General features: G+C 59.3%; 1 long non-coding RNA gene across 1 annotated transcript; it reads right to left on the bottom strand.

Annotated features, from left to right (window-relative positions):
- Positions 1-3,264: 3,264 nt before the first annotated feature.
- LOC145719575 (uncharacterized) lies at positions 3,265-10,606 on the bottom strand. The gene is made up of 3 exons (XR_014142470.1): positions 10,542-10,606; positions 4,088-4,206; positions 3,265-3,393 (listed from the first exon to the last, which is right to left on the bottom strand). It is a non-coding gene; the product is annotated as an uncharacterized LOC145719575 (long non-coding RNA).
- Positions 10,607-11,032: the final 426 nt, after the last annotated feature.

Raw genomic sequence — 11,032 nt, 5'->3', positions numbered from 1 at the left:
CCGCATCCACCCCGCGTCTGCCCACGCCTGCCCCCCACCCACGTCTGCCCTCACCTGCATCTGCCCTGTGTCTGCCCCACGCCTGCCTCCCGCCCACATCTGCACCCCTGCCCGCGTCTGCCCCCTGAGGACTCGCACTTTCCAAATGTCCCCAAACAACCACACTCCTGTTTTAATGCATGCTTTCCAGACATGGCCAACTGCTCTATTTTCCACAATTTGGTTGAATAAACCATGCATCTGGCTCACAAACAAGTTTGTGTTGGCTTTAACTTGCATTTCGATTTTGTAGTTGACTAAGACTGACTCTTAATCCACCAGACCAAAGGACAGTAAATGCGCAGAGCACAGTGGTCAGCTTTCAGCGAGGATGCGCTCTGGACGAGGCATGGCGCTAAGCCTTTCAAACACACTGTCACCACATCGAGACCTCAGGGCGGTCCTAGGAGCTGGGTGCTGTTACCATCTTTCTTACAGCTCAGAAATCCTAGACTCAGGGCATTACGTCACCCTAGGTCAGAACGTGGTGGACGGAGGATGGGCCCCCAGGCAGTGTGTCTGCAGAGCCTATACTTGGAACCAAACCCATACTTACTGCCTTCCCTGGCCACTTGCTGAACACTCACCAGAGCCCCCACGCTCGCATTTCGCACACACACACAGACACAATGAACATTAGGTCTTCTGTGTCCTACTTCCCTTTGTGTCCTCCATCATGCCCCGGCCCATGCTTACACACGCATGCTCAATCTCTACTTGGGAACGACTTTACTAAAGAGTGTGTTTTCAAAACACAAGCACCCGTGCAGTTTTGATACACAACAAAAACTTGAGATCTCATCGCATTTCCCTTTTGCCTTGGCCATCGGGAAGCTCAGAGCAAAGTTCATTTCTCAAGGGCAGCCATGCCTTTCGCCTGGATTGTCTGGTTATTTCAGCTTCGTGGTTTGGTTGTGTCTGCACTCTTCACTGTGAGCCACTGCCAACGCTTTTTCCAAGTGGGCAGAATATAGTAAACAAACACAGTGAAAACTGCAGCCCATGCTTTCTGCTTGGGTTGGCGAGGAAGGAAAAGGGCCGCTCCTTCCCGCCGCTGTGCCCCATCCTGAGGGAGCCGACACCACTGCCTTCACCCCCTTTGGGGTCCCACTGGTCTCAACCACTGCGCCTGTGCACACACACTTCTTAGACCACCTATGGAATCTAACGGATCATCTCTGCAACTTTCTCCAAAACCGTCCTCCCGCCTCCAGCCACATCTCATCTGCCTGTCGCTAGAGCCCATGGAGCTGTCACTCACACCGGCCATGTGATCCGTCCCCGAGTGGGGAAGAGTCCGAAGGGCCCGTGAGCAAGAGCGGCCCATGCACGGGTAGCGTCCGGGCAGCCAGAGAGGGACCTCGGTGGGGGGAGGCTCTCCCTGGCGACCTGGACACATGCAGCATCACCACCTGCTCCCCTCACCTCCCCGGCCAGCTTTTACCTCTTGGGCCCCAGTGACAGAGTAAGCGTGGCTCTTCACCAGCTTCTGGCAGGTGGTCACCTCTGCTCCTGCTTCAGCTGCACTGGAGACCTGATTGGGAAGGAAGTCCACAGATGGTGGCCGACCTTGACCCTGACCCTGACCCAATCGGAGCCGGCGCCGGGCGGCGCTGGGATGCAGCTGCGGTGGTGACCTCGGGGAGCAGGCGGTGACCTCTGAGCAGGCCTGCAGCTCCAGGCCGGCGCCATGTGGCTCTGGGGACCGGAGTACGGCTTACAGGCTTTAAATGCCACCAGAAACTGGGAGGTCACCTGCTCTCCCCGAGTGACCCCATGCCGCCTGAAGAAGACCAATTATCCAGGACACCGGCTCTGGGCCAATCTGCTGCTCCAGTGTCTCCCCTCTTCCTCTTCCACAGGCCCCCTCTCTGGGCCCCGTATCGTCTCCCCATCAAACACACACTTGGGCTGAGATTTGGCAGAGACGTGCGGTTCACGTGTCCGAGGTCACCAGGTCAGGGACAGACAGGGGCAGGGACAACAGACCAGCTCCAGTGTCCCTGCGCCCCAGGGCCCAGATAGCCAGCCCCCCAGGCAGCGCACACACCCTCATTCCAGACCCACTCCCCTTCTCCTCAGGGATCTCAAAGTCCATCAAGTATGCCCCTGGTGTATCTGCTTCCTAAAGCCCCACGAAAGGGGGGGCAGCGAAGGTAGGACGCGGGATCCAGGGATCAGGGCTCCGTTCTCAGGGCCATTCCCTAGTACTACAGACCGGGGCTCCCACGGTGCACCCCAGTTCCTAGCCACTAATAAGGTCTGGGACCAGTACATCCCCAGACTTGCCCGTTCAGCCCCGGACGCTGCTCTGGCCCCTTCCCCTCCACTCAGGGGGGAGCAGAAAGACTCACATCAATGGAGCAGGCCAGCAGGGACCCCGCACGGAGGGCCTTCTGGATGATCTGAAACAGGTGGGCTGGGGGATTCTTCAGATCATAAAATTCAGAGATGCCACCGGTGAGATCCTCAAATCCCTCCACCGTGGACCCTCCAGTGAGAGCCTCATAGGAGCCGTTGAGCCTGTGGGGAAAGAAAGAAAAGGTACATCATCCACAAGTGAGGGGCCTGCGTGGGCTGGCGCTAGGATGCAGAGTGGACCAGAAGACAATTTTGTGTTGGGTCAGCAGGGAGCCCCGGCCGCGGTTTGGAGGAACGAATCTTGGGCCACCTCCCACCAAGCCACACCACCACCACCCCCCACCCCCCGCCTTTTAAGAAGCAAAGTGCAGCTTTCCCAGCACCAACCCTGGGTTCCTGGGTTCCTGGGGGTTGGGAGCCTGGGCAGGGGTTGGGGGAGAGAGCCCCAGGGGCTTGCTCTGGGAAGAGGGCTGGAAAGGAATGGGGTTGCAGGACAGGGTAAGTGACATGCATCAGGAGAACCCACAAAGAAGGTTCCCACATGGAATGCCAGCAGGAAGGGGGGTGAGGACTGGCATCAAAGTGCACCTGTCCCTTCCTCTTCATCATTCTTTAATAAATTCACTTTGACCTAGGAACTGACCTTGGAGTTTGAAGGAGAAGGTGGAGGCACCAAGACTCTGCAGATCTTGCCCCCGCCCCCAATCCACACCCTCATGGGGGCAGCGCTGAGCCGAGAGCTCCTGGCCCCAGCGTCCAGGTGCTGGGGAGGACTCGGCACGGCACCCCGAGTTCGGGGCGGGGTGGGTGCAGTCCTCCGGAGACACGGGGGTCTCCCAGCCCCGAACTGCGTACTCACTTGGCATAGGCCTTCTCCAGCAGCGCTCCCCAGAACTCGCTGCCCGTCTCTGAGTGCAGGAAGAGTAGCTCCCCATCCTTGGTGGGCAGCCTGTCGTCCACGACCACCTCCACCCACTCGCCGTACTTCCAGAACTGCGGGGCAGGGGACACGGGGCAGAGGCCCCTCAGACAGCACCCTGTGCCGAGGGACGAGCTCCGAGCCCCCCGAGAGTAGGCTCTGCGTCTTCTGTTCACGCTCACAGGAGAGGCCAGAGAACACAGGACACGTGGCGTTCGGCGTGTCAGTGAGGAGCAGACGCGCCCGCGTGGGTCCCATGCCTCGGGACCTCGGAACCTCGGGACCCCTTTCCTCGTCAAGGCCGCAGGGCCGGGGAGGGCAGGGTGCGTGGGAGCAGCAGTTCTCAGACCAGGGGAGCGTCCGGCTCCCCTGCGGGGACCGCTGGACGAGGGCTGCTGGGTCTCTGGTTCGGGGATGTGGGGTGGGACCCAAGGGCATGGGAAGAACCCCCGAACGACATGTTCTGAACAGCGAGGGCTGGCTGATAAGTAGAGCACAGTCCTGAAACGTGTGTCCTCTTCCTTATGATTTCTTACCGACATTTTCTTTTCTCTGACTTACTCTATGCTAAGAACACAGTATATAATACACTTGACATACGAAACGTGTGTGGGTCGACTGTATTCTCGGGAAGGCTTCAGGTCAACTGCTGGCCATCAAGGGTGAAGATTTGGGGGAGTCCAAAATGACACACAGATTTTTGACTGCATCCCGAACCCCATGTAGCCGCAGGGTCACCCGTGGTGTCCAGGGCCATGAGCACAGTACCTGAAAACGGAAGATCCCCGCATAGTTCTGCTGGAAATCCTGGCCCCCCGGGACCACGCGGCGAAACAGCTCTCCATTCAAGGTCAGGGAGGCCAGGGCGGCCAGCAGCCAGCAGTCACCTGCACCGGGTCACAGGGACACACTGGTCAGGCGGGCGCACGTCCCTGCCCTGTCTGACCTCAGCGTCCCGCTCAGCCCAGTCTGTGTCACCCCTGCCCTCCTGCATCAGATGCACCGCGTCCTCCCGTGTCTGAAGGTCACGGCGTCTCCCGCTGCTTCACTCCAAGTCCTGTCCTCCCGACGGGAAGTTCCCTGCTCCCCCCTTCGTCCCCGGACACTAACCGTTTCACCTCTAACCATCGATGGCTGGGGTGGAGGATGCAAGGACAGAGGACGATACAGATCCCACCCACGTGTCCAGCTTTCCTCCGTTGCGCCCACCAAGAACCTGCCCTCCAGGAAAACTCAGATGCGCCTGCCCTGGCCTTTCCCGCCGGGCGGGGCTGCTTTGTTCCCTCCCCTGACAAGTCCTCATGGCCCTGCCACCTGTGGCCTCTCCCCTCCCCTTCTCTCCGGCCACGAGTCACTCTGTTTCTGTTTCCTGAAGACTGAATCTAAGCTCTGCGCACCGATCACAAGCCACCTCGGGTCACAGCACCTGCTTGCACATCAGCTACTCGGTGGAGCTGCGGCGACCCCGCCTCCCTCCCAGGGCCCCGTGACCTCCCACGGTTCCAGTGCCCTCCCGGAGCCCCAGCGCCCTCCCGGAGCCCCCCAGAGCCCCCCCCCGGGGGCCCAGCACCCTCCCGGAGCCCCAGCGCCCTCCCGGGGCCCCCCAGCACCCTCCCCAGGGGCCCAGCACCCTCCCGGAGCCCCCCAGCACCCTCCCCAGGGGCCCAGCGCCCTCCTGGGGCCCCAGCAACCTCCCAGGATTCCAGCGCCCTCCCGGAGCACTCCAGTGATCTCCCAGGGCTCCAGCGCCCTCCGGGGGCCCCCAGCACCCTCCCAGGGCCCCAGTGACTTCCTGGGGCACTCCAGTGACCTCCTGGGGTTCCAGTGCCCTCCCTGGGCCCCAGTACCCTCCTCAGGGTTCCAGCGCCCTCCCAGGACCCCAGCGACCTCCTAAGGCCCCAGTGACCTCCCAGGGTTCCAGTGCCCTCCCAGGGCCCCCCAGCACCTTCCCTGGGGCCCTCCAGCCAGCCGGGTTGTGGATTCCTGGCATCCCCAGCAGGCGGCTGACACACAGTAGGGGCCCAATAAACACTTGATGAACAGCAAGTGTCTGAATGACTCGATGGATTACAGTTTGTTCTTAGGCAAGCCCCCAGTGACCCCTGCCTGTTTGCTCCTGAGTCTCCCTGGTCTGTGGGGACAGGGGACCCAAGAAGACATGCACTAGGCCTGACGGTTCCCACCCCCGCCAGCATCTGGGAATGGGGGAGATGATGAGGGAGACTCCCAGCACAGGTCCCAGGGGAGCTGACAGGGTGACCGCCCCGCAGCCCCCCGTGACACACGCGTCCTCGTGGCCCCTCTGACATTCGTGCTCCTGGCTCAGTGCCTCCATCAGCCCACCTAGAGCACTCCTCACACATTACAATTCAAGGCACGGAAACTACGCAACCCTCAGTTGCTGACATCAAACGGGGCTGCCCAGCTGGAGGAGCTTAATTTTCTTTTCATCTGCCTCACTCGTGACATCTCGCAGGTCCTTCTGGCACCCGCGGCAAGTGCAGGGCTCTGAGCAGGGGCAGCGGCTACGCAGGGGTTTGGATTCCTGCCAGGGGCTGTGTCAGGTGTGTGAGGATTATCGGGACAGGAATACATCCAAGTCAGCAGTGCCCCTTCAAAGAGTCCTCTTGGGAGGATGGACATCTATTCTGCTCAGAACATTTCAGGAACTTGTCTGGGGACCTGCCTGGAAGCCTGTGGCACGTTCGCTGGGTTCTTCTCCGTTGGGACGCGGCTTTGACCTTAGACCATAGTTTTAATTTCCAGAAGCAGCCAAGAATAAGGTGGGTGGAAAACTGGGAAAAATTTTGATGGACAAGTCCCTCCTTGCAGCCACCTTCCAGCAAGATCTGGCCATGGGTTAGAGTTTGGGCTAACCACAGAGCTAGAATGGGGGGGTCCTGGGTCACTGACCTCAGGGGAAGTCGGGGAACCACCTGAGCTTTGTTTTTTCTACTCCTTACTCAGGTTATACATACAACGGGTTTAATAGTTATTAAAACAAAAAAGTGATTTTTTAATTCCACTTAAATAATGATCCCCTAGAGCCCTCCACCCCCTCCACCCATAAGCCTCGGGGCTTCCAGTAAACAGACCCCAACCCTAACAATGAGGGACTCTGGTTTTAAGTCCACCAAGAGACAGTCATCCTGAGTCAGGCTTTGTTAGAATAGAAAGGGCTAAATCAGAAATTCCCTTTAGGTCTGAACACCTAATGTTATTATAAACCATAGGTAGCAAGAGCTCAGGCTCCAGCTTATGGGCACTTCCCAAACAGCAAAGAGAAGTAGAGTTGCCCCTGGGCCACCGGCAGAAGGACAGGGGAGGGGAGCAAGGACAGAGAAGAGGTCAGGTGCTGGGACTTCTGCAGTAGTCCCTTCGTGAGGCTGATGAGTGGCAGGAGCAGGAAGAACAGTAAAGCCGCAGATAGGGTGAAGATGAAGCCAAAGCAGAGGGCATTCTCGGGGACCCCGGGAGCAGGATGACTGGCAGCAGCAAAGAGGGTGGCGGCACAGGGCCTGGAGGCAGAGAGGAGCGGAGATGGCAGCCTCCCGGGACAGGGAGAACCGGGCAGGTCCATCCCACCCGGAGCTGTGGTGGCTTCAGGGTAGGACCTGGGAGCCCCCCGGGGGGGAGAATGGGCCTGACCCTGCACAGTCGCACCCCCCTGGGGGCCAGCCAGGACCCCGGGGACAGCTCAGGCACCAGCACCAGCCAGCCCGGGACGCTGTGATTTATAATAACAAATGCAGGCTGGGTCTTAGACCTGTTTCTGGGCTCAGAGCTCCTGAAACCCTAGGTTGCTTTCTATGCAGTGGGAGAAAGCACAGTTCTTTTGTTATGTTAACGAGGTGGCTTTGGAAAGCCCCTAGGTGACCCAACTGGTTGTCAGGGGAACCAACCCCAGGATGAGTGGGCTGGAGCTTTCAGAGCCACCCCCACCCCCTGACCCGGGAGCCCATCACCAGAACCAGTGATTTCCTCTATCAGGCCTCTGTCATGAAGCCTCCATAAATACCCAGAGGCTTCCAGCCTGGTGCACGTGTGCAGATTTAGGGAGATCAGCGCCCCGAAGGGAGCATGGAAGCCCCTTCCCCAGACCTCACCCCATGCCTCTCCTCCATCTGGCAGTTCCTGAGCTGTATCTCTTATAGGAACCCATGCTCTGAGCTCTGGGGGCCCTCCGTCTACAGCTGATGGGTCAGAAGCCCAGGTGACAATGGGAACAGGAGCCTGAGGTCTGAGGTGTGGGGGGACAGTCTCGTGGGGCTGAGCCCCTAGCCTATGGGGCTCTCACCCTGTCTGGGCAGACAGTGCGTCAGAACTGAGTGGGATCCAGGACACCCTCTGGGGTCACCCAGGGGTTTTCTGGCCTTCCTCACATCTGGGCGCCGTCGTGGGGAGGCTGGAGATGGGCCGGCCTTAAAGAAGCAAGAAACCACCCAAAAAAGGCGATTGGATGAGGAACGTTTATCCAAAAGAGATGGGAACCTTTCGGAGACAGGTGGAAACACCTGTAATCAGCTGGCTTGCGTTTCCCTCCCCCTCACAGTCACCGGGAGTTGGGCGGCAGGCAGAGAACAAACCAGGGGAGCAAGCAAGGCTGTGCCGACTGACCTCACATCTGACCCTGATGCAGATGCTGGCCTGCTCACATGGGCTTGTTTGTAAAAATCCACCTTCGGCATTTGATGGCGGAGGAGGCCTCCTCTGCCGGCTCAGAGTTCACAAGCAGGCGCCGTTCAGCTCTGACATCACACCAAGCCATCCCAGGGGCCTCCCCGCCTACTCCCCACCCCCACAGCGCGCCTTCCAGCCTCCCGGATCATCCTGCCTCTGGCCTCATCCTGCCTCTGGCCGCGGTTAAAACACACGCACTTGTGGGTCCTCTGGCTTTGTCGACACCCCCAGCTAGCTGGCTACGCTGAGGAGGCGGGCGTTGGGCCACAGACGTCTCACGGACCCCGGCCTGCAGTGCCAAGTGAAGGAAACCTCGTCCGTATGAAAGTGTCGGAGGGATTGGGAAACTCGTATCTTGACGACTAGTGAGAAGATCTTAGGGCTTAGCCGTTGTGCAATCAATTGCGCCAAGCAGGAGAGAAAACAGCCGGTAAGACCAGAACCAGATTTGGACCTAGAGCTTCTTACTGCCTTAGCCCTCGGGCCCCTGGGACGTGAGTGGGTCCAGCTACAACAGGATCTCTCAAACCTGCTGATGCTCAAGCCGCATGATGCTGGGCTGTCCCAAGCGTTGTGGGATGTTCAGCAGCACCCCTGGCCTCCACCCGCTCCATGCCAGGGTAACCTCCTGACCTCCTACAGGCCCTCGAGCCCCGTAGTTATACCACTCTTCCTTCCCTCCAAACCGTGCCAGCGCCAGCCCTCACCCCTGCCGGCACCCCTGCAGAGGCAGAGCTAGACATTTCTGACCCTGGAGACAGCAGCTGGCCTGGGTTCCCAGGGCCCTGCACCACAGCCCCGGCCTCCCCGGTGGCCAGCCTCCATCCCTCGGACACCCCTCTGCCCTCTGCCCAGGCTCCACCCATGAGACACAGAGACACGTCTTTGTTAAGAGGAATAAGAACAAACAGGTGCCCAGCAGCGTCCACAGTCTGCTACCTCCAATGCAAGAAAGCATTGAAAAAAACAAGAATTTGGATTTGCTTGAATTTGCTGGAAGAACAGAAAACGGTCACAGGGCAGCGAGCACGGGAGGAGAGAGGCGGGAAGAGGACTCGTCACGGCACAACTTCCGAGTGTTTTAACCCGTGTATTCAAAATGGTAATAAAATAACTGTAAGCAAGAGTAATAAAAATGTTTTAAACCCAGAGTAGACCCTACTGGGTGGTGTCAGACTCTAAAGTTCTGAACACATGTTGTTGGCAGTGCGCCCGCTCCCGGAGCGGCACCTGGCACCGCTCTCTAATGGGGAGCCTCCGCCCACCGCGTGGGGCGGCCCGGCTGGCTCTCGGCTGCTTTGACTCGGCCCCCCCGCACCCAGGGGCAGCCACCTTTCCACCTGCTGAGCCTCGCTCCAGGCCCTCAGCCCCCTTCTGCTCCGTTCACGCAAAGCCACCGCGCACTGGGCGCACCTCGGGGCACCTGCTGGCGGCCCCACTTCCTTCCCACGAGCTGGATTCAGAGAGCGGTTGGGTCCATTTGTGCCCAGCAGGCTGCACGCACTCGCCACGGCAACGCCCAGGCCTCCTCCGGAAGCCCACTTCTCTACTTGCTCAAAACTATTCAAGGGAACCTCTACTCAAGCCGACAATTAAAAGGCACTTACTAAATAGCTTTTCTGAAGTTAAAACATCTGTAACGAGAAGCTGTTAAAGGCGTACATTCAGAGCTCTGTTTCCAGAGACACGTGCTAATTAGGTTAAACACTGAGCTCCAAGTAAAAAGGCAGAAGGAGAAGGGGCAGGACACTGCCCCCACTCCCCCCACCCTGAGCCACCGCACAAACGGCTCGAATGGCACAAGGGCTTGGGGCACAGAGGCCGCGGCTCTGGGCAGTGGGTGCACGCCCGTGAGGGACGCCTGGACCATTCCTGCGGCTCTGCACTCCCACTCCTCGAGCTCTGGCTGAGGGCGTGTCGGCTAGCTACACTCCTTAAGGCCAGGACGTGGGAAGCATTTGAAATTAAATGCCCGTGAATTTCAGATTCATAAAGGGTTCCAGCAGGCTGAAGAGAAGGAAAAGGAAGGAGGGCACCTTCCTGAAAGGAAAGGGGTTTCGGGTCTGTGTGGATGCGGATCTTCTGTTTGCTCTGCTGATCTTCACAGGTAAGACTGTTTCCCAGGTACCTGCATCTCCAAGTCTGGTTTTGCCGCCGTCCCGGGAGGGGGTGCCCGGCTCTGAAAGAGAGCTCGGCTGGAAGATGGGATTCTTGTTTTCTCACTCATTTTAAAGCATCTGCTGGGACAGCCCACAGTCATGTGGACATGGCCACTCCATCCGGCGAATTGTGCCCACTTACAGGCAACGACTGTCAAAGCACCACACAGCCCACTGTCCACATGTGCCTACAATCCTGGCCCGTTACTCCTGTGTGGAAGGGGTTTGGTGGCCTGCAGAGATCTCCCCAGAGGAGCCACAGTTCTAGCATCACAGACCCATGCAAGGAGCACAGACCCACACAAAACACCGCAGATGTGATGTCAAGTCCCTTTACTCGTTACACACATAGCCGCCCTTGCCCCAAATAGTCGGTTACTCACCTAGACTCCCCTGACAGATGTCTGTGCGTGTGGCTCCGCCCACGATAAACTGGGGGCTGGGACACAATTCCTGAAAGCAAATAGGACAAAGCATGAGTCACAAGATGGCCAGCGCTGGTGGTAGCCAGGGTCAGGGAGCTCCAGGGTCAGAGCGGAGCCGGGAGGAGGCCAGGCCACCTACTGCACGCCCCTCGCACTGCTGCTGAGGACTCTGTAGCCCAGCGAAGGAGGACGCAGCGGGGTGTGCAGGGCAGGGGTGCAGGGCGGGGGTGCAGGGCGGAGGTGCAGGGCGGGGGTGCAGGGCGTGCAGGGCAGGGGTGCAGGGCATGCAGGGCAGGGCTGCAGGGCAGGCGTGCAGGCGGGGGTGCAGGGGGTGCAGGGCAGGGGTGCAGAGCAGGGATGCAGGGCGGGGATCCAGGGCAGGGGTGCAGGGCATGCAGGGCAGGGGTGCAGGGCAGGGGTGCAGGGCATGCAGGGCAGGGGTGCAGGGC

The sequence above is a fragment of the Leptonychotes weddellii genome, unplaced genomic scaffold (assembly GCF_054177405.1).
Source record: "Leptonychotes weddellii isolate Sample4059 unplaced genomic scaffold, ASM5417740v2 HiC_scaffold_5329, whole genome shotgun sequence".
Lineage (NCBI taxonomy): Eukaryota > Metazoa > Chordata > Mammalia > Carnivora > Phocidae > Leptonychotes > Leptonychotes weddellii.
Note: the sequence above shows the minus strand (reverse complement) of the source record. Positions and strands in the feature narration are given on the sequence as shown.